We start from the raw sequence: 21,006 nt of genomic DNA, 5'->3' as shown, positions 1-21,006 counted from the left end.
TGTATACTTGGAGTTTTTCTTGTGTGTTTACCAACACACATTTTCACCATTTGAATGTGACTGCTGAATGTGTATGATTGTCAGTGGCAGAGTGGGATAATGCCTAGTGCTGGTGTTTATTAGGTTGAGAGTTCGAATCCTGCTAGAGCTTTAGGCTCAAGATGCACATGCTATTGGTTATTGAAGATTCACACTATTGAACAGCACCTGAATGACATCAGACAATTAACATTCACACTCATTAGTTGCCAAGAATCAGAATGCCGACACACTCTATGACATATAGGGGAACTTCTTTGTTTACTATTTTTCCTTCATCATTAAGTCTATCATATTTATATTTCATCCATTACTGTTCTTCTCTATAAATGTATAATTGCCCCAGAATATCCAAAAGTTTTCAGGTGTACTTTTTCAGGAAAGCCCTTCATTTTATTGTCAAATATATACTTGGAGTTTTTCTTGTGTGTTTACCAACACACATTTTCACCATGTGAATGTGACTACCCAATATGTAGGATTGTCACTGGCTCAGTGGGATAATGCCTAGTGCTGGTGTTTGTTAGGTTGAGGGTTCGAATCCCCGGTAGTGCTTTAGGCTCTAGCTCGAATACTATTGGTTATTGAAGATTCACACCATTGAACAGCACCTGAATGACATCAGGCAATCAACATTCACACTCATCAGTTGCCAAGAATCAGAATGCCGAGACACTCTATGACATTCAGGGGAACTTCTTTGTTTACTATTTTTCCTTCATATTTATCATATTTATCTATCATATTTATATTTAATCTATTAGTGTTCATCTCTACAAATGTCTAATCGCCCCTCCATGCTTGGAGTTTTTCTTGTGTGTTTACCAATACACATTTTCACCATGTGAATGTGACTGGCCAACATGTAGGATTGACAGTGGCTCAGTGGGATAATGCCTTGTACTGGTGATCCTTAGGTTGAGAGTTCAAATCCCACTTGAAGCATTAGTGAGTTGTGGATGTTAGCATACTACAATAGAATGCTGTTGGGTTGTGGAGGATAACACACTATAACATTACAGCTACTTGTCAATATGGACTTGTAGTGCAAGGCAAGTATTACTGTATAATTATAAGCTGTAGCCTATAATTATTTGTCATTTCTTATACATATTTAGTCGGCTCTTCCACTTGACAGAACAACTCTATATCGGTTAAGGATGTCACGCATGAAACAATGCTGCAGAAACATGAAAATACGACTTTGAGTTTAGTAGGCTATAATTTTCAGTTCCTGTTTATCTATTGCACAATGGGTAATAATTTAAAGGAATCATGTTGCAGTCTTGTAAATAGTGACCCTGCAAGATCCCTAGTCATTGCAAAATCATAGTCTGTGACTTAAAACTCTACTACTTGTCTTTAGATGTGAGAGGGTCTGAGACTGTAGTCTTTCAAAAATCTTTTCCAAATCTTTGCAAATCTTTCCAAAGTTTACCCGCTGGGAAACCCTGTAGCTCCGGAGCAGGGGCTCAGACCAGGATAAATTGTTTGCTCGCCGTCAGTTCGCTCTTTTGTTCATCTCAACCCAGCACTCCAGTGTGTCCTGCTCTGTGTGCGTCTTTAAGTTAACGTAAGTCATCACTTTAATCACCCTCACTATGACTTTTGTGATGTTTATCAGTTTGTAGAGTAGCTCTGCAATCATGTGTAAAGTTAAGGTCTTTGTTTGTTGGTTTGGTGTGTTTGAGTCCCATGTGAGAGATGATTAGGTGATGTTGGTTGACTTGGGATGTCAAGTATTGTTTAGTTGTACCTTATATAGCCATATGATTTCAGTTTATTGTTCAAATGTCAATTGGTTTGTTTGTGAGTTGGGATCTGTACTGATTTACCCCATTTCACTGATTACTCCATTTTCTGTTTGTTTCCTCTTTGATGCAGCACACATACAAGTAAAGAACAAAAGAACCGATGAATTGAAACTCAAATAAAGTTAACTTGTGTTGCACCGAAACCTGCCATCTCCGTGTCATCACTCCATACCATTGAGCCTTCTGAGTCACACCATTGAACAGCACCTGAATGACATCAGGCAATTAACATTCACACTCATTACACACTGCTGGTGTTTGTTAGGTTGAGAGTTCGAATCCTGCTAGAGCTTGAAGCTCAAGATGCACATGCTATTGGTTATTGAAGATTGACACCATTGAACAGCACCTGAATGACATCAGGCAATTAACATTCACACTCATTAGTTGCCAAGAATCAGAATGCCGACACACTCTGACATATAGGGGAACTTCTTTGTTTACTATTTTTCCTTCATCATTAAGTCTATCATATTTATATTTCATCCATTACTGTTCTTCTCTATAAATGTCTAATTGCCCCAGAATATCCAAAAGTTTTCAGGTGTACTCTTTCAGGAAAGCCCTTCATTTTATTGTCAAATGTATACTTGGAGTTTTTCTTGTGTGTTTACCAACACACATTTTCACCATGTGAATGTGACTGCCTAATATGTCGGATTGTTAGTGGCTCAGAGGGATAATGCCTAGTGCTGGTGTTTGTTAGGTTGAGAGTTCGAATCCTGCTAGAGCTTTAGGCTCAAGATGCACATGCTATTGGTTATTGAAGAGTCACACCATTGAACAGCACCCGAATGACATCAGGCAATCAACATTCACACTCATTAGTTGCCAAGAATCAGAATGCCGACACACTCGAAGACATATAGGGGAACTTCTTTGTTTACTATTTTTCCTTCATCATTAAGTCTATCATATTTATATTTCATCCATTACTGTTCTTCTCTACAAATGTCTAATTGTCCCAGAATTTCCAAACGTTTTCAGGTGTTCTCTTTCAGGAAAGCCCTTCATTTTATTGTCAAATGTATACTTGGAGTTTTTCTTGTGTGTTTACCAATACACATTTTCACCATGTGAATGTGACTGGCAAAGATGTAGGATTGACAGTGGCTTAGTGGGATAATGCCTTGTACTGGTCATCCTTATGTTGAGTGTTCAAATCCCACCTGAAGCATTAGTGTTAAAATACTGTTGGGTTGTGGAGGTTAGCATACTAGAATAGAATGCTGTTGGGTTGTGGAGGTTAGCACACTATAACATTACAGCATTACAGCTACTTGTCAATATGGACTTGTAGTGCAAGGCAAGTATAACTGTATAATTATACGCTGTTTATCTTATTGACTCCGACACAGAACCCACCACCACAAATACAATTCAATTCTGTGGGAAACACTGCCTTCCATTATCAAACCCTTCATCTTATCCACAACAAATAAATAGTCCTGTAGAATCAAGTATTGTTAGAATACTGTTGGGTTGTGGAGGTTAGCACACTATAATGTTACAGCACAGGGTAATCCTAATTTTATGCATCAAATTTATTCCAATCCAACTCAAAAGTTTTGAACGACACAAAGTGAAGGTTTTATCCAGATCAAAACCAAGAATAGATTATGTGATCTAATCCAATTTCAGGATCCTTGTTTCCCTTTGAACAACCCATTTTCAAGATTTGATCGATCCAATCCGATAGCTGAAATCCGGTAACTGAAATCCGATAACCGAAATCCGATCACGTTTCTTTTGAACAATTGTGCCCAAACAATCAAAGCATATGTAAAACTAAAAAGCTATGCCATCATGTTCGTTTTGCTCGGACCCCGTAAATCACCGCTTGCGGTTATATTTATTATTATTATTATTATTATTACGCTTCCGTCATTGAAGTCAATGGCAGCCCATAGAACCGTCTGGTGAAAAGTTCTGAAATTTGGCACACTGATTGGGGACAGTCTCATGATTAATTACACCAAGTTTCATGATGGCAACTCAAGCACTCTAGCGCCACCAACAGGCCAAAGTTGGACGTGCGTTCACGCATGTAACTTTTGACCCGTATGGCCGATTGTCAAAAATGATGTATCGTTGGAATCCTTGGACCAAGCCGAGTTCAACGCACCCTATGACGTCAATTTCCGCCATGATGGATTTTCCGCCATATTGGATTTCATCAAAAACACTTAAAAGTCTTCACAGGTCACAAATTTTGTCCGATCGATACCAAATTTCACAGATATCATCTACAGACCATGCCTCATTAATGCATTGCTTTTTGGAACAATTGACAGTAGCATGTGGCTGTAACCGCCAATCGAAACTTGCGGCGAAGCCGCCAAACAGGAAGTGAGCTCATATCTCAGCAACCCTTGCATGTATCACAGCCAAACTCGGTGCATGGACTCAAGACCCAATCATGGGGACGCTCAAGAAATCTGGTGACCTTTGACCTCTAGGGGGCGCTGTAATTAAGACACATGCCTTTTGGCCTGTAGCTGCAGTTGTGCTTAGAATTAAAACGCACAAGTGGTGTCTGGTAATACTGTTGGAGATCCTTAGGCCGACCCAAGTCAAATTGTGATGTCATCGTAATTGATTCGGCCGCCATATTGGATTTAATCAAAAAAACGTACAAGTTTTCGCAGGTCACAAATTTCAGCGGATCCTTACCAAAATTGGCAGAGAACATCTTCAGACCATGCCTTATGAGTGCATTGCTTTCTGGACCAATTGACAGAAGCATTAGGCTGTAACAGTCAATCGAAATTTGCGGCGAAGCCGCCAAACAGGAAGTGAGCTCATATCTCAGCAACCCTTACATGTATCAAAGCCAAACTTGGGGCATGGACTCAGGACCCAACCAGGGGGACGCTCAAGGAATCTGGTGACCTTTGACCTCTAGGGGGCGCTGTAATTAAGAAACATGCCTTTTGGCCTGTAGCTGCTCTTGTTGCCCTATTGTTGCTGCCCTATTTCAGCCCTGTTGATCCCGGGTGTCTGCTGAGTTCTATTTTGTCACCGTGGCTACTCCGGCCTATACTGCTTGGCCCCCTCATTGCTGCTTGCAGCTATATTTATTTAACATCTTTCTTCCCGAATGGGAGTCTATGGCAGCCCATAGAACCGTCTGGTAAAAAGTTGTGAAATTTGGCACACCGATTGGGGACAGTCCCATGTTTAAGTTCACCAAGTTTCATGTCAGCAGCTTGAGCACTCTAGCGCCACCAACAGGCCAAAGTTAGACATGCGTTCACGCACGTAACTTTTGACCCGTATGCCCGATTGTCAAAAATGAGGTATCGTTGGAATCCTTGGACCAAGCCGAGTTCAACGCACCCTATGACGTCATTTTCCGCCATGATGGATTTTCCGCCATATTGGATTTTAGTGAAAGTGAAACTAATCTTTCACAGGTCACAAATTTTATCCGATCGTCACCAAACTAGACACACATGATCTTCAGGCCATGCCTCATTAACGCATTGCTTTTTGTCTTCGGAACTAAAACCGTTCGCGCGTACCAGCCAATCAAAATTTGCGGCAAAGCCGCCAAACAGGAAGTGAGCTCATATCTCAGCAACCCATAAATCTATCATAACCAAACTTAGTACATGGACTCAGTACCCAATTAGGGGGACGCTCAAGAAATCTGGTGACCTTTGACCTCTAGGGGGCGCTGTAATTAAGAAACATGCCTTTTGGCCTGTAGCTGCTGTTGTGTTTGGAATTAAAATGTACTAGTGGTGTCTGGTAATACTGTTGGAGGTCCTTAGAACGACCCAAGCCAACTTGTGATGTCATCGTAATTGATTCGGCCGCCATATTGGATTTAATCAAAAACACGTACAAGTTTTCGCAGGTCACAAATTTCAGCGGATCCTCACCAAAATTGGCAGAGACTATCTTCAGACCATGCCCTATCAGTGTATTGCTTTCTGGAACAATTGACAGAAGCATTCGCCCGTAACAGCCAATCAAAATTGGTGGCGAAGCCGCCAAACAGGAAGTGAGGTCATATCTCAGCAACCCTGCCATGTATCATAACCAAACTTACTACATAGATTCATGACCCCATTAGGAGGACGCACAAAACATTTGGTGACCTTTGACCTGTAGGCAGTTCTGCAATTAGCAATATTGTATTTTGATCTGTAGTTGCTTGTGTTTTAGCAATCTTTTATTTTTTGATGTGAAACTGATGACAACATGTTCCATCCAGTTAATTCTAATGCGTGCGTGCAACGGCGGGGCGGGACGTGGTGGGGGGGGGATAGGAGTGATTAGGTGGGGGGGCTGGCTGGCGGAGGCGTCAGCGGCAATACTCAGCCCTGTTTCAGCCCAGAAAGAATATGTTTTGATGTGAAAGTTGTTGAAAGTGTTGATCGCGGGTGTCTGCTGAGTTCTATCTTGTCGCCGTAGCTACTCCGGCCTATTCTGCTTGGCCCCCTCATTGCTGCTTGCAGCTATATTTGGGGGCCAAGCAGCGAAGCTGCAGGGCAACCCTTAGTGATTCTATGAATTCTTATTAGGGGTCCGAGCAGCGTAGCTGCAGGAACCCTATTGTTTCTGTACCGTTCATTTTTTGGCCAAAATTCTGTAAAAGTCATACTGCAGCCTAAACCGTAACTCCAAAACTCTTGAAATTTTCAGGTATGGTTACCAGTACCCCCCTCTACCCATAACCCAAAATTTGGGGTACTGCACCCAAAGGTGGCGCTATTGAAAAAAAAAGTTAATTATGCTTATTTCTCCTTACCAGATTTACCTAGACTCAAAATTCTTTCAGAATATTAATCTCTAAACTCAGATGCATCTTTTTGGCCCTGGTCTTATGGTCTACAAATGTTTACTTTTTCCACAATTTCATGGAAAATCCAAACATTATAAAAAGTTTCACACTCTTCAAAAAGAATCGAATCTTCACCAAAATTCTCACAGACAATGTTTAGACCAAGCCTCACAAAAGTTATCGCTCAGAATTTTGATATTTTGTTCCATTTCAGAGATATAGGCCAATAAAGTTAGACCACTTAGGCCTTTTTTCCTAGATCACCTATATTCCTATAAACCGTAAGTCCTAGAAACTTGACATTTTCAAGTATTGTTACCAGTACCCCCCACTACCCATAACCCAAATTTGGGGTACTGCACCCAAAGGTGGCGCTCTTGTCAAAAACGCTTATTTCTCCTTACCAGATTCACCTAGACTCAAAATTCTTTCATCAAATTAATCTCTACATTCAGATGCATCTTTTTCACCCTGGTCTTATGCTCTAAAAATGTTTACTTTTGCCACAATTTCACAGAAAAGCCAAACATCATAAAAAGTTTCACAGGCTTCAAAAATTATCAAATCTTCACCAAAATTCTCACAGACAATGTTTAGACAAAGCCTCACAAAAGTTATCAAAAGAATTTGGATACGTTGTTCCATTTCAGAGATATAGGCCAATAAAGTTCGACCACTCAGCCCATTTATCCTATATCACCTATATTCCTATATGAGTCATTTTTTTTTCTTGGATAACAACCATACAACCATCATTGGGTGGATACCATTAACAGTGCACATTTTCAGATATGTACTCTTTTTTATAAAGCCCTTAATTCTATTGTCAAATGTATGCTAGGAATTTTCTTGATGTTGTGTGTTTGCCAACACACATTTTCACCATTTGAATGTGACTGCTCAATGTGTATGATTGTCAGTGGCTGAGTGGGATAATGCCTAGTGCTGGTGTTTGTTAGGTTGAGAGTTCGAATCCTGCTAGAGCTTTAGGCTCAAGATGCACATGCTATTGGTTATTGAAGGTTCACACTATTGAACAGCACCTGAATGACATCAGACAATTAACATTCACACTCATTAGTTGCCAAGAATCAGAATGCCAACACACTCTATGACATATAGGGGAACTTCTTTGTTTACTATTTTTCCTTCATCATTAAGTCTATCATATTTATATTTCATCCATTACTGTTCTTCTCTATAAATGTCTAATTGCCCCAGAATATCCAAAAGTTTTCAGGTGTACTCTTTCAGGAAAGCCCTTCATTTTATTGTCAAATGTATACTTGGAGTTTTTCTTGTGTGTTTACCAACACACATTTTCACCATGTGAATGTGACTACCAAATATGTAGGATTGTCAGTGGCTCAGTGGTTTAATGCCTAGTGCTGGTGTTTGTTAGGTTGAGGGTTCGAATCCCCGGTAGTGCTTTAGGCTCTAGCTCGAATACTATTGGTTATTGAAGATTCACACCATTGAACAGCACCTGAATGACATCAGGCAATCAACATTCACACTCATCAGTTGCCAAGAATCAGAATGCCGAGACACTCTATGACATTCAGGGGAACTTCTTTGTTTACTATTTTTCCTTCATCATTAAGTCTATCATATTTATATTTAATCTATTAGTGTTCATCTCTACAAATGTCTAATCGCCCCTCCATGCTTGGAGTTTTTCTTGTGTGTTTACCAATACACATTTTCACCATGTGAATGTGACCGGGCAACATGTAGGATTGACAGTGGCTCAGTGGGATAATGCCTTGTACTGGTGATCCTTAGGTTGAGAGTTCAAATCCCATTTGAAGCATTAGTGAGTTGTGGATGTTAGCATACTACAAAAGAATGCTGTTGGGTTGTGGAGGATAACACACTATAACATTACAGCTACTTGTCAATATGGACTTGTAGTGCAAGGCAAGTATTACTGTATAATTATAAGCTGTAGCCTATAATTATTTGTTATTCTTATAATATTTGTCATTTCTTATACATATTTAGTCGGCTCTTCCACTTGACAGAACAACTCTATATTGGTTAAGGATGTCACGCATGAAACAATGCTGCAGAAACATGAAAATACGACTTTGAGTTTAGTAGGCTATAATTTTCAGTTCCTGTTTATCTATTGCACAATGGGTAATAATTTAAAGGAATCATGTTGCAGTCTTGTAAATAGTGACCCTGCAAGATCCCTAGTCATTGCAAAATCATAGTCTGTGACTTAAAACTCTACTACTTGTCTTTAGATGTGAGAGGGTCTGAGACTGTAGTCTTTCAAAAATCTTTTCCAAATCTTTGCAAATCTTTCCAAAGTTTACCCGCTGGGAAACCCTGTAGCTCCGGAGCAGGGGCTCAGACCAGGATAAATTGTTTGCTCGCCCTCAGTTCGCTCTTTTGTTCATCTCAACCCAGCACTCCAGTGTGTCCTGCTCTGTGTGCGTCTTTGAGTTAACGTAAGTCATCACTTTAATCACCCTCACTATGACTTTTGTGATGTTTATCAGTTTGTAGAGTAGCTCTGCCATCATGTGTAAAGTTAAGGTCTTTGTTTGTTGGTTTGGTGTGTTGGAGTCCCATGTGAGAGATGATTAGGTGATGTTGGTTGACTTGGGATGTCAAGTATTGTTTAGTTGTACCTTATATAGCCATATGATTTCAGTTTATTGTTCAAATGTCAATTGGTTTGTTTGTGAGTTGGGATCTGTACTGATTTACCCCATTTCACTGATTACTCCATTTTCTGTTTGTTTCCTCTTTGATGCAGCACACATACAAGTAAAGAACAAAAGAACAGATGAATTGAAACTCAAATAAAGTTAACTTGTGTTGCACCGAAACCTGCCATCTCCGTGTCATCACTCCATACCATTGAGCCTTCTGAGTCACACCATTGAACAGCACCTGAATGACATCAGGCAATTAACATTCACACTCATTACACACTGCTGGTGTTTGTTAGGTTGAGAGTTTGATTCCTGCTAGAGCTTGAAGCTCAAGATGCACATGCTATTGGTTATTGAAGATTGACACCATTGAACAGCACCTGAATGACATCAGGCAATTAACATTCACACTCATTAGTTGCCAAGAATCAGAATGCCGACACACTCTATGACATATAGGGGAACTTCTTTGTTTACTATTTTTCCTTCATCATTAAGTCTATCATATTTATATTTCATCCATTACTGTTCTTCTCTATAAATGTCTAATTGCCCCAGAATATCCAAAAGTTTTCAGGTGTACTCTTTCAGGAAAGCCCTTCATTTTATTGTCAAATGTATACTTGGAGTTTTTCTTGTGTGTTTACCAACACATTTTCACCATGTGAATGTGACTGCCTAATATGTTGGATTGTTAGTGGCTCAGAGGGATAATGCCTAGTGCTGGTGTTTGTTAGGTTGAGGGTTCGAATCCCCGGTAGTGCTTTAGGCTCTAGCTCGAATACTATTGGTTATTGAAGATTCACACCATTGAACAGCACCTGAATGACATCAGGCAATCAACATTCACACTCATCAGTTGCCAAGAATCAGAATGCTGAGACACTCTATGACATTCAGGGGAACTTCTTTGTTTACTATTTTTCCTTCATCATTAAGTCTATCATATTTATATTTAATCTATTAGTGTTCATCTCTACAAATGTCTAATCGCCCCTCCATGCTTGGAGTTTTTCTTGTGTGTTTACCAATACACATTTTCACCATGTGAATGTGACTGGCTAACATGTAGGATTGACAGTGGCTCAGTGGGATAATGCCTTGTACTGGTGATCCTTAGGTTGAGAGTTCAAATCCCACTTGAAGCATTAGTGGGTTGTGAATGTTAGCATACTACAATAGAATGCTGTTGGGTTGTGGAGGATAACACACTATAACATTACAGCTACATGTCAATATGGACTAGTAGTGCAAGGCAAGTATTACTGTATAATTATAAGCTGTAGCCTATAATTATTTGTTATTCTTATAATATTTGTCATTTCTTATACATATTTAGTCGGCTCTTCCACTTGACAGAACAACTCTATATCGGTTAAGGATGTCACGCATGAAACAATGCTGCAGAAACATGAAAATACGACTTTGAGTTTAGTAGGCTATAATTTTCAGTTCCTGTTTATCTATTGCACAATGGGTAATAATTTAAAGGAATCATGTTGCAGTCTTGTAAATAGTGACCCTGCAAGATCCCTAGTCATTGCAAAATCATAGTCTGTGACTTAGGGCCTGTTTACACGTATCTAGATTTTTTTTAAAAACGGATATTTTTGTATGCGTTTGTTTTTTTAATCGCGTTTACACGACATTCGATTAGAAAATATATCCATACACACTAGAACGCAAAATGATTCCAAAGGCGAATGTTTATGTAGAACCTAAAGTGTCGTCTAGGTCATCTACTTGTCTGCGTTGCCCTCCCTACTCCCCTCAATTAGCCTAATAGCAGGAGAGGAAAGACGCTTTGGTTTACCAGTGCTAGTTTATCAGTTTGGCAGAAATTACATGCACAACACAGTAGGCTATGATAGGCCAACAATACACAATATGAGATGGAGATGAGTTGTCAGTTATGTTATATCGTGGCAAGGAACGATTAAAATGTGCAAAAGCCTACCAACATCTCACTGTTCACTTTACACAACTCGGCGTCTGTAACACGCCAGGCCAACAGATTGCACTATCCCAGTCAAAGTTCAATTGCATATCCGAGAATAAACTACAGAAGGCTACGCGTTTTAGGCTGATTAAACCGAAGGGAAATTATGGCAAAAAGTGACTCATAAAGCAACTCATAGCCTACATGTGGACCGACGAGGTAGAACTAGGCTACTTTCTCTTAGTACAGTATAAAGTGAGGAAAGTTCAAGAGGGCACGGATTACATGCTAGCCTACTAATAGCCTATAAACATTAGCTCTCGCCCATGTTCATTTTGTCAAAGCAGCTCTTGGATGAAAATAGGTTGGCGATGCCTGCTTTATATCAACGCCACTTACACCAAATCAGTAATGAAAACACTGATGAGCTGTTATGTTGCACTGCTTGCTGGAATGACGAATGCCACTCTCATTGGTTTTACACCCAAAAGACACCCATGACTGGTTAAAAACATTAGGCTACATTTATTTAGCTATCCACAACGTAAACAGGCTATTTAGAATGCCGTGCGTGTATACAGTACGCCCACACATCCTGCGATCTTAATACATCCAATAATAGGCCTAGGCTAATTCATGAGAATATATCTGCATTTTAATAAAGACATGTAATAACACTGCCGTGATGTAAGTGTGGTAGGATATTGAGTATCCATGAGTTGCTAGGCTAGTCTGCACGCACACATTTTAACTGAGAAGGTCGGGGGAATGAGGCTGTTTTAATGACAGTGTTGGAAGCATGCAGAGCCAACATCACAACACGTTTCAATGTGCTAATAACGCAAAAACTCGCATGTCATGCCAAAACTAACCAGAATAGCAAACCCATTTAAAACTCACCATAGCATAACTTCTCAGATACGGCAATTAATCATGCCACAGCGGGCCAGAATAACAAACATAGCCTACCTTATCTTCTACATACATGTACATCCTCTAGGTTTGGAAATGAAGATTACTTAATCCAACATGTTATAATCAATTGAGTAGGCCTAGCCTAGCCTAGGCTATGTTAGCGTCACAAGACGAGACTTACTTAGCTACATGAAGTAAACAACTAAACAACTCTAATTAACTCAGAAGTCAACAGACAGTTGCTGTGTGAACCTGTGTGAGGTGAGCACGAAATAGTATGCGAAATATTAAAAATAATCGCATATCACGTGTGGTGTGTAGGCTAGTTTGTGCACGTCAAAAGCTCCGCTCTAGAATCTTTGCTGCACATATGAAATCGAATTGACCCACGACACAATTGAACGCATCATCGTTTTAAGAAATCTTCACTTTGGAGTGCGTATGTAAAAGTATGCGTTTGAGGGAGATAAATCTCCGATTACGTGTAAACGAAAGGGCCAAACGCATACAAAAGTATGCGTTTATTCAAATATCTAGATACGTGTAAACAGGCCCTTAAAACTCTACTACTTGTCTTTAGATGTGAGAGGGTCTGAGACTGTAGTCTTTCAAAAATCTTTTCCAAATCTTTGCAAATCTTTCCAAAGTTTACCCGCTGGGAAACCCTGTAGCTCCGGAGCAGGGGCTCAGACCAGGATAAATTGTTTGCTCGCCCTCAGTTCGCTCTTTTGTTCATCTCAACCCAGCACTCCAGTGTGTCCTGCTCTGTGTGCGTCTTTGAGTTAACGTAAGTCATCACTTTAATCACCCTCACTATGACTTTTGTGATGTTTATCAGTTTGTAGAGTAGCTCTGCCATCATGTGTAAAGTTAAGGTCTTTGTTTGTTGGTTTGGTGTGTTGGAGTCCCATGTGAGAGATGATTAGGTGATGTTGGTTGACTTGGGATGTCAAGTATTGTTTAGTTGTACCTTATATAGCCATATGATTTCAGTTTATTGTTCAAATGTCAATTGGTTTGTTTGTGAGTTGGGATCTGTACTGATTTACCCCATTTCACTGATTACTCCATTTTCTGTTTGTTTCCTCTTTGATGCAGCACACATACAAGTAAAGAACAAAAGAACAGATGAATTGAAACTCAAATAAAGTTAACTTGTGTTGCACCGAAACCTGCCATCTCCGTGTCATCACTCCATACCATTGAGCCTTCTGAGTCACACCATTGAACAGCACCTGAATGACATCAGGCAATTAACATTCACACTCATTACACACTGCTGGTGTTTGTTAGGTTGAGAGTTCGAATCCTGCTAGAGCTTGAAGCTCAAGATGCACATGCTATTGGTTATTGAAGATTGACACCATTGAACAGCACCTGAATGACATCAGGCAATTAACATTCACACTCATTAGTTGCCAAGAATCAGAATGCCGACACACTCTATGACATATAGGGGAACTTCTTTGTTTACTATTTTTCCTTCATCATTAAGTCTATCATATTTATATTTCATCCATTACTGTTCTTCTCTATAAATGTCTAATTGCCCCAGAATATCCAAAAGTTTTCAGGTGTACTCTTTCAGGAAAGCCCTTCATTTTATTGTCAAATGTATACTTGGAGTTTTTCTTGTGTGTTTACCAACACATTTTCACCATGTGAATGTGACTGCCTAATATGTCGGATTGTTAGTGGCTCAGAGGGATAATGCCTAGTGCTGGTGTTTGTTAGGTTGAGAGTTCGAATCCTGCTAGAGCTTTAGGCTCAAGATGCACATGCTATTGGTTATTGAAGAGTCACACCATTGAACAGCACCTGAATGACATCAGGCAATCAACATTCACACTCATTAGTTGCCAAGAATCAGAATGCCGACACACTCGAAGACATATAGGGGAACTTCTTTGTTTACTATTTTTCCTTCATCATTAAGTCTATCATATTTATATTTCATCCATTACTGTTCTTCTCTACAAATGTCTAATTGTCCCAGAATTTCCAAACGTTTTCAGGTGTTCTCTTTCAGGAAAGCCCTTCATTTTATTGTCAAATGTATACTTGGAGTTTTTCTTGTGTGTTTACCAATACACATTTTCACCATGTGAATGTGACTGGCAAAGATGTAGGATTGACAGTGGCTTAGTGGGATAATGCCTTGTACTGGTCATCCTTATGTTGAGTGTTCAAATCCCACCTGAAGCATTAGTGTTAAAATACTGTTGGGTTGTGGAGGTTAGCATACTAGAATAGAATGCTGTTGGGTTGTGGAGGTTAGCACACTATAACATTACAGCATTACAGCTACTTGTCAATATGGACTTGTAGTGCAAGGCAAGTATAACTGTATAATTATACGCTGTTTATCTTATTGACTCCGACACAGAACCCACCGCCACAAATACAATTCAATTCTGTGGGAAACACTGCCTTCCATTATCAAACCCTTCATCTTATCCACAACAAATAAATAGTCCTGTAGAATCAAGTATTGTTAGAATACTGTTGGGTTGTGGAGGTAAGCACACTATAATGTTACAGCACAGGGTAATCCTAATTTTATGCATCAAATTTATTCTAATCCAACTCAAAAGTTTGGAACGACACAAAGTGAAGGTTTTATCCAGATCAAAACCATCAATAGATTATGTGATCTAATCCAATTTCAGGATCCTTGTTTCCCTTTGAACAACCCATTTTCAAGATTTGATCCAATCCGATAGCTGAAATCCGGTAACTGAAATCCGATAACCGAAATCCGATCACGTTTCTTTTGAACAATTGTGCCCAAACAATCAAAGCATATGTAAAACTAAAAAGCTATGCCATCATGTTCGTTTTGCTCGGACCCCGTAAATCACCGCTTGCGGTTATATTTATTATTATTATTACACATCTTTCCGCTGCCATTGAAGTCAATGGCAGCCCATAGAACCGTACAGTAAAAAGTTGTGAAATTTGGCACATTGATTCGGGACAGTATAAAAATGAGTTTGAGCAAGTTTTATGCCTGAACCACAGACAGTCTAGCGCCACCAATGGGTCAAAGTTGACATTGCATCCATGCAATCAACTTTTGAACCGTATGCCCGATTTTGAATATCGCAACATATTTGGAAGCCTTGGATAAGGCTGAACTCAACGAACCCAATGACGTCAATTTCCGCCATGTTGGATTAAACACTTAAAAGTCATGAAAGTTCGCAAAGTTTGTCCGATTTTCACGAAACTTGACGCAGATGATCTTCAGACCATGACTCACAAATGCATTGGTTTTTGGAGACATATTGATAACCCGTTGCCCGTGACGACCAATCAAGTTTGGCGGCGAAGCCAAATGTTGATTGCATGATGTCATTCAGGTGCTGTTCAATTGTGTGAATCTTCAATAACCAATAGCATTCGACCATGAGCCTAAAGTTCTACCAGGGATTCAAACTCTCAATCTAACAAACACCAGCACTTGGCATTATCCCACTGAGCCACTGCCAATCCTAAATAATGGGCAGTCACATTCACATGGTGAAAATGTGTGTTGGTAAACACACAAGAAAAACTCCAAGCATACATTTGACAATAAAATGAAGAGCTTTCCTGAAAGAGTACACCTGAAAACTTGGTGAAATTCTGGGGCAATTAGACATTTGTAGAGAAGAACACTAATGGATGAAATATAAATATGATATGATGAAGGAAAAATAGTAAACAAAGAAATTCCCCTAAATGTCAGAGTGTCTCGGCATTCTGATTCTTGGCAACTAATGACTGTGTATGTTGATTGCCTGATGTCATTCAGGTGCTGTTCAATGGTGTGAATCTTCAATAACCAATAGTATTCGATCTAGAGCCTAAAGCACTACCGGGGATTTGAACTCTCAACCTAACAAAGACCAGCACTAGGCATTATCCCACTGAGCCACTGACAATCCTACATATTTTGCTGTCACATTCACATGGTGAAAATGTGTGTTGGCAAACACACAACATCAAGAAAATTCCTAGCATACATTTGACAATAGAATTAAGTGCTTTATAAAAAAGAGTACAGATCTGAAAATGTGCACTGTTAATGGTATCCACCTAATGATGGTTGTATGGTTGTTATCCAAGAAAAAAAATGACTCATATAGGAATATAGGTGATATAGGATAAATGGGCTGAGTGGTCGAACTTTATTGGCCTATATCTCTGAAATGGAACAACATAACCAAATTATTTTGATAACTTTTGTGAGGCGTTGTCTAAACATTGTCTGTGAGAATTTTGGTGAAGATTTGATAATTTTTGAAGCCTGTGAAACTTTTTATGATGTTTGGCTTTTCTCTGAAATTGTGGCAAAAGTAAAAATTTTTAGAGCATAAGACCAGGTTGAAAAAGATGCATCTGAATGTAGATATTAATATGATGAAAGAATTTTGAGTCTAGGTCAATCTGTTAAGGAGAAATAAGCGTTTTTGACAAGAGCGCCACCTTTGGGTGCAGTACTCCATATTTTGGGTTATGGGTAGTGGGGGGTGGGGGGTACTGGTAACAATACTTGAAAATGTCAAGTTTCTAGGACTTACGGTTTATAGGAATATAGGTGATCTAGGAAAAAAGGCCTAAGTGGTCTAACTTTATTGGCCTATATCTCTGAAATGGAACAACATATCAAAATTCTGAGCAGTAACTTTTGTGAGGCTTGGTGTAAATATTGTCTATGAGAATTTTGGTGAAGATTTGATTATTTTTGAAGAGTGTGAAACTTTTTATAATGTTTGGCTTTTCCATGAAATTGTGTCAAAAGTAAACATTTGTAGACCATAAGACCAGGGCCATAAAGATGCATCTGAGTTTAGAGATTATGAAAGAATTTTGAGTCTAGGTCAATCTGGTAAGGAGAAATTAGCATAATTAACTTTTTTTTCCAATAGTGCCACCTTTGGGTGCAGTACCCCAAATTTTGGGTTATGGTGGGGGTACTGGTAACCATACCTGAAAATTTGTAGAGTTTTGGAGTTACGGTTTAGGCTGCAGTATGACTTTTACAGAATTTTGGCCAAAAAATGAACGGTACAGAAACAATAGGGGTCCTGCAGCTACGCTGCTCGGACCCCTAATAATAGGAAAAGCTAGTAACTCAATGGGTGCCTTCGCAGCTTCGCTGCTTGGCCCCTAATAATAATAATAATAGGAAAAACTACTAACTCAATGGGTGCCTTCGCAGATTCGCTGCTAGGCCCCCAATAATAGGAAAAACTACTAAAACAATGGGTGCCTTCGCAGCTTCGCTGCTAGGCCCCCAATAATAATAGGAAATACTACTAACTCAATGGGTGCCTTCGCAGCTTCGCTGCTTGGCCCCCAATAATAATAATAGGAAAAACTACTAAAACAATGGGTGCCTTCGCAGCTTCGCTGCTAGGCCCCCAATAATAGGAAAAAATAGTAAAACAATGGGTGCCTTCGCAGCTTCGCTGCTAGGCCCCCAATAAATGCGACTTATAGTCCAGTGCGACTTATATATGTTTTTTTCTTTTTCATGATGCATTTGTTGAGAATTCCCATTCTCTTTAATAATAATGAACCATTTATTTGTATATAAGCAAATTATATCAATCAGTCAATAAGAATGACATAAAAACATAACATTACCAGTAATACATGAAGTAAATATACTGTATATTTATTTAAGACCATTTCGGAATAGACATAAATTACTTTTGATTCAACATTTGATACAACTTACTTCAATACAAATCAGTATGATTTGAAAACTATGTATACTTCACGGACCTAACCTCCATTCCAATAAATTATGAATGAAAAGACTTGTAACACGATTTTAACAAACTGTTTATTGTTGATTAAGGACTATGTGAAGGTATGGAGGGTGAGACGAACGTTCGCGGGAAACTACGCAATGCATCCAATGGTGGCGGCACCTATGAAAAACAAACATTACAAAACATCAGTTACTTCCGCTCGGGGTGGCCAACTGAGTAGAAGGAGAAACAGACAATTATGCTCATAATCTTCATTCATTACAATAACTAGCATTACTCGCAAAAGGATTCGCTACAGACTTACCAGGGAAGCTGCCGTCTTGCAGCCGGTTTGCAGGACAACTGGAGAACATGAGAGGGGTGCGCGAGGGGTACTTCCGTGCTCCCCTTGCGTGGTTTTGCGCCACTCGTACCATCTAGCACAGAGTAAGAGGGGGACTTTTTGCAGGTAATTTTAAATTAATTATGTGGTGTAAAATAACATGCACAATATGTTTTAAATTACATAATAGTCCTTATGTGACATATGACCATGTATTGCATATAATTATTGATGTATACTATGTCTATTACACCATGGGCTCTATTTTGCACATCAGCGCAATTGACTTTGTATACTCGCGCTTTTGTCTTTCCTATTTTGCAGTCAGCGCATATTGGAATTTTCCCTCCACAGGTACATGTACGCCCACGGGGGCGTTTCAGCGAAAAGAGGGGACGTGTTCCGGTGCAAACTGTCCCTGTTGATATTTTGCAGTTTCAGAAAACAATTCCGCCACAGACCAGGAACCTCCTGGTCTAAAGTCAGTGGCGCAAATTCAGATGCTATTTTAAGGGCGCATGCATGGCCACAGGCCTGCAGAAATGAATGCTATGCACACCGATCTACAGACACCCTGTGCACAGATGGAAACATTCAAAGCCTTGATAATATTTGTCAGTTTCCCGGCTTTGTTCGTGCATTGGTCAACTAAAAATGTAGTAGCCTATATAGGGTGACCAGATGAGATTGGCTGAAATTCGGGACGCTTTTTTTTTTCTGGGGGGGGGGGGGTGGTAGGCTTACAGCGAATTTTCAAACCTGTACCAAAACACATTTTTATTCAAACATCAAGTCTGCCTCAAAATACAACAGAGAAATCATGAACTCAAAATGTCATTGTAGGAAAAAAAAAAACAATGACTGCGTAACAGTGCAAATCAGACCTTTCAGAATAAGCATAATAGCCTAACGCTAATAACAAGCCTTGCCAAAATTATGGGTCATTAAGTAAGAATACAAAATAATTGTTAGATTAAGTAGATTATGTTAAAACGACATGGACATTAGGCCGAACTTCCGACGTATTTTTTTGCACACACGCTGGCTCTGCCTGCTGCGCTGCCTGCACAATGTCCTCGGCTTCGCGAAATCAGTGCATATTTGCGCCTACTTATAGAACGTCAAAAAGAAACAAAGTAGCCGGGCTGCATCCAGACACTTAGCTGCTGTCGGGGGCTGCATGCAGTCGACTCAGACTCTCTACGGACAGTTTTTAATGTTTATCAGAAAATAACTACTCAGTATTCTGATTGAGTATAATTTTCGGGACAATTAGGGCAGGATTCGGGATTCGGGACAACTGCTTGGATATCGGGACTGTCGCGAATTTTTCGGGACGTCTGGTCACCCTAAGCCTATATAGTACATCTACAGTGGGTCCCAGTTAAGAATTGACACTTCATTCACCATCAAGGTGATTCACGCAGCTGGGTGAAATGTAAGTACAACTGCAGCCGCTTGGGGGCAGCATAGTCCGCTGTGGCGTTCCACGGTCGAACCGGACGGAGCATTCGACAGCAAGGGCTGTGATTGGCTGAGTTTTCAGTGCGTTTTTTTGTGTTTTTAGCAGCCTCTGCAACATGCTAGTCCACTGTCGCCTATAAGCTTTGTACATAATGTTAAACATAGTTTTGGATTCAGTGGCAAGATGTCTTGATTGTACAGTGCCTGTCTCTCAGTAATGTTTTAAAATGAGAGCTTCGTCAGCTGGCAGTAGGCTACTTTGTCGGCAGTCATGAGAAGTTTGCTTGCTAACAGAACATAAATATGCTGCCCAGAAACCTCGTGAATAGTTCTGATTTGTTTTACTACACTAACGATGTTAAATAGCCTTTGCCTACAGCATCTCCTTAACAGTAATGTTAACAAAATGACAGCATTCATATGACAAAGGAAAACGAATTCGGTCACTCAAGACTGTGCCACAGCAACCAGTGTAGGCTACAGTCCTACCCAATAGGCCTACTCGAAGCAGATAGCGTTGTCTGACGGTCGAGTGGGTTAATGCGCGTATTTCCAGAACAGGTCTGCAACTTTCAGACAGTTCTGAGTTCGAATCTAGGCAGGAGCAGAGCCATATGTATATTTATATATATAAAGGCCTAGGCCTATTGTTATCATTTTTTGCAAGGTGTTGCTCCTTGTCACGTTTGGTGATTAGTTGATAGCTGTTTTTGGGACACGTTAAACGTTCTTTATAATGAGCGCATAGGGTGACCACCCGTCCCGCGTAGCGTGTGCGCGCACAGCGTTTGAAGCCCAATTCATGCGTCCCGCAAATTGAGACTGTGTCACGCATAATCAATGCTTGCTCAAAAAAGAGTTGGTCGCTTTATATCCTGCAGCCGGTTGCACCAGTTGAACGTAAGTTCCATCTTAGCTTAGTTCTAACTAGGGATGTAACGATATGAAAATTTAACCTCACGGTTATAGTGACCAAAATTATCACGGTTTTCGGTATCATCACAATATTTTTAAAAGTGTGTTCAATATGTTCAGAAAGGACTAATAGGCCTACACAAGCTGAAATAGTTTCAAAAAGTGTGACAGCATTTACTATTACAAAATATAGGCAAAACCTTATTAAAAGTGCAACATTTAACCAGGGACGCTGGAACTCATTTTCATCTGGGGGTGCTCATAGAGGGGGTGCTGAGGGAGGGTAAAAAAAATATTACTGAGTAGATGTGATTCTTTTATTCTGGTGCATTTTAAGGTGACCTATTGCTACTGGAGAAGGGCATATTTTCA

This window comes from Alosa pseudoharengus, unplaced genomic scaffold (genome assembly GCF_046254945.1).
Source record: "Alosa pseudoharengus isolate Yale_2024_CS ecotype anadromous, Long Island Sound unplaced genomic scaffold, YU_APseudo_1.1 YU_APseudo_1.1_scf_10, whole genome shotgun sequence".
In the NCBI taxonomy this organism is placed as follows: domain Eukaryota; kingdom Metazoa; phylum Chordata; class Actinopteri; order Clupeiformes; family Clupeidae; genus Alosa; species Alosa pseudoharengus.
This window is presented reverse-complemented; position numbering follows the sequence as displayed.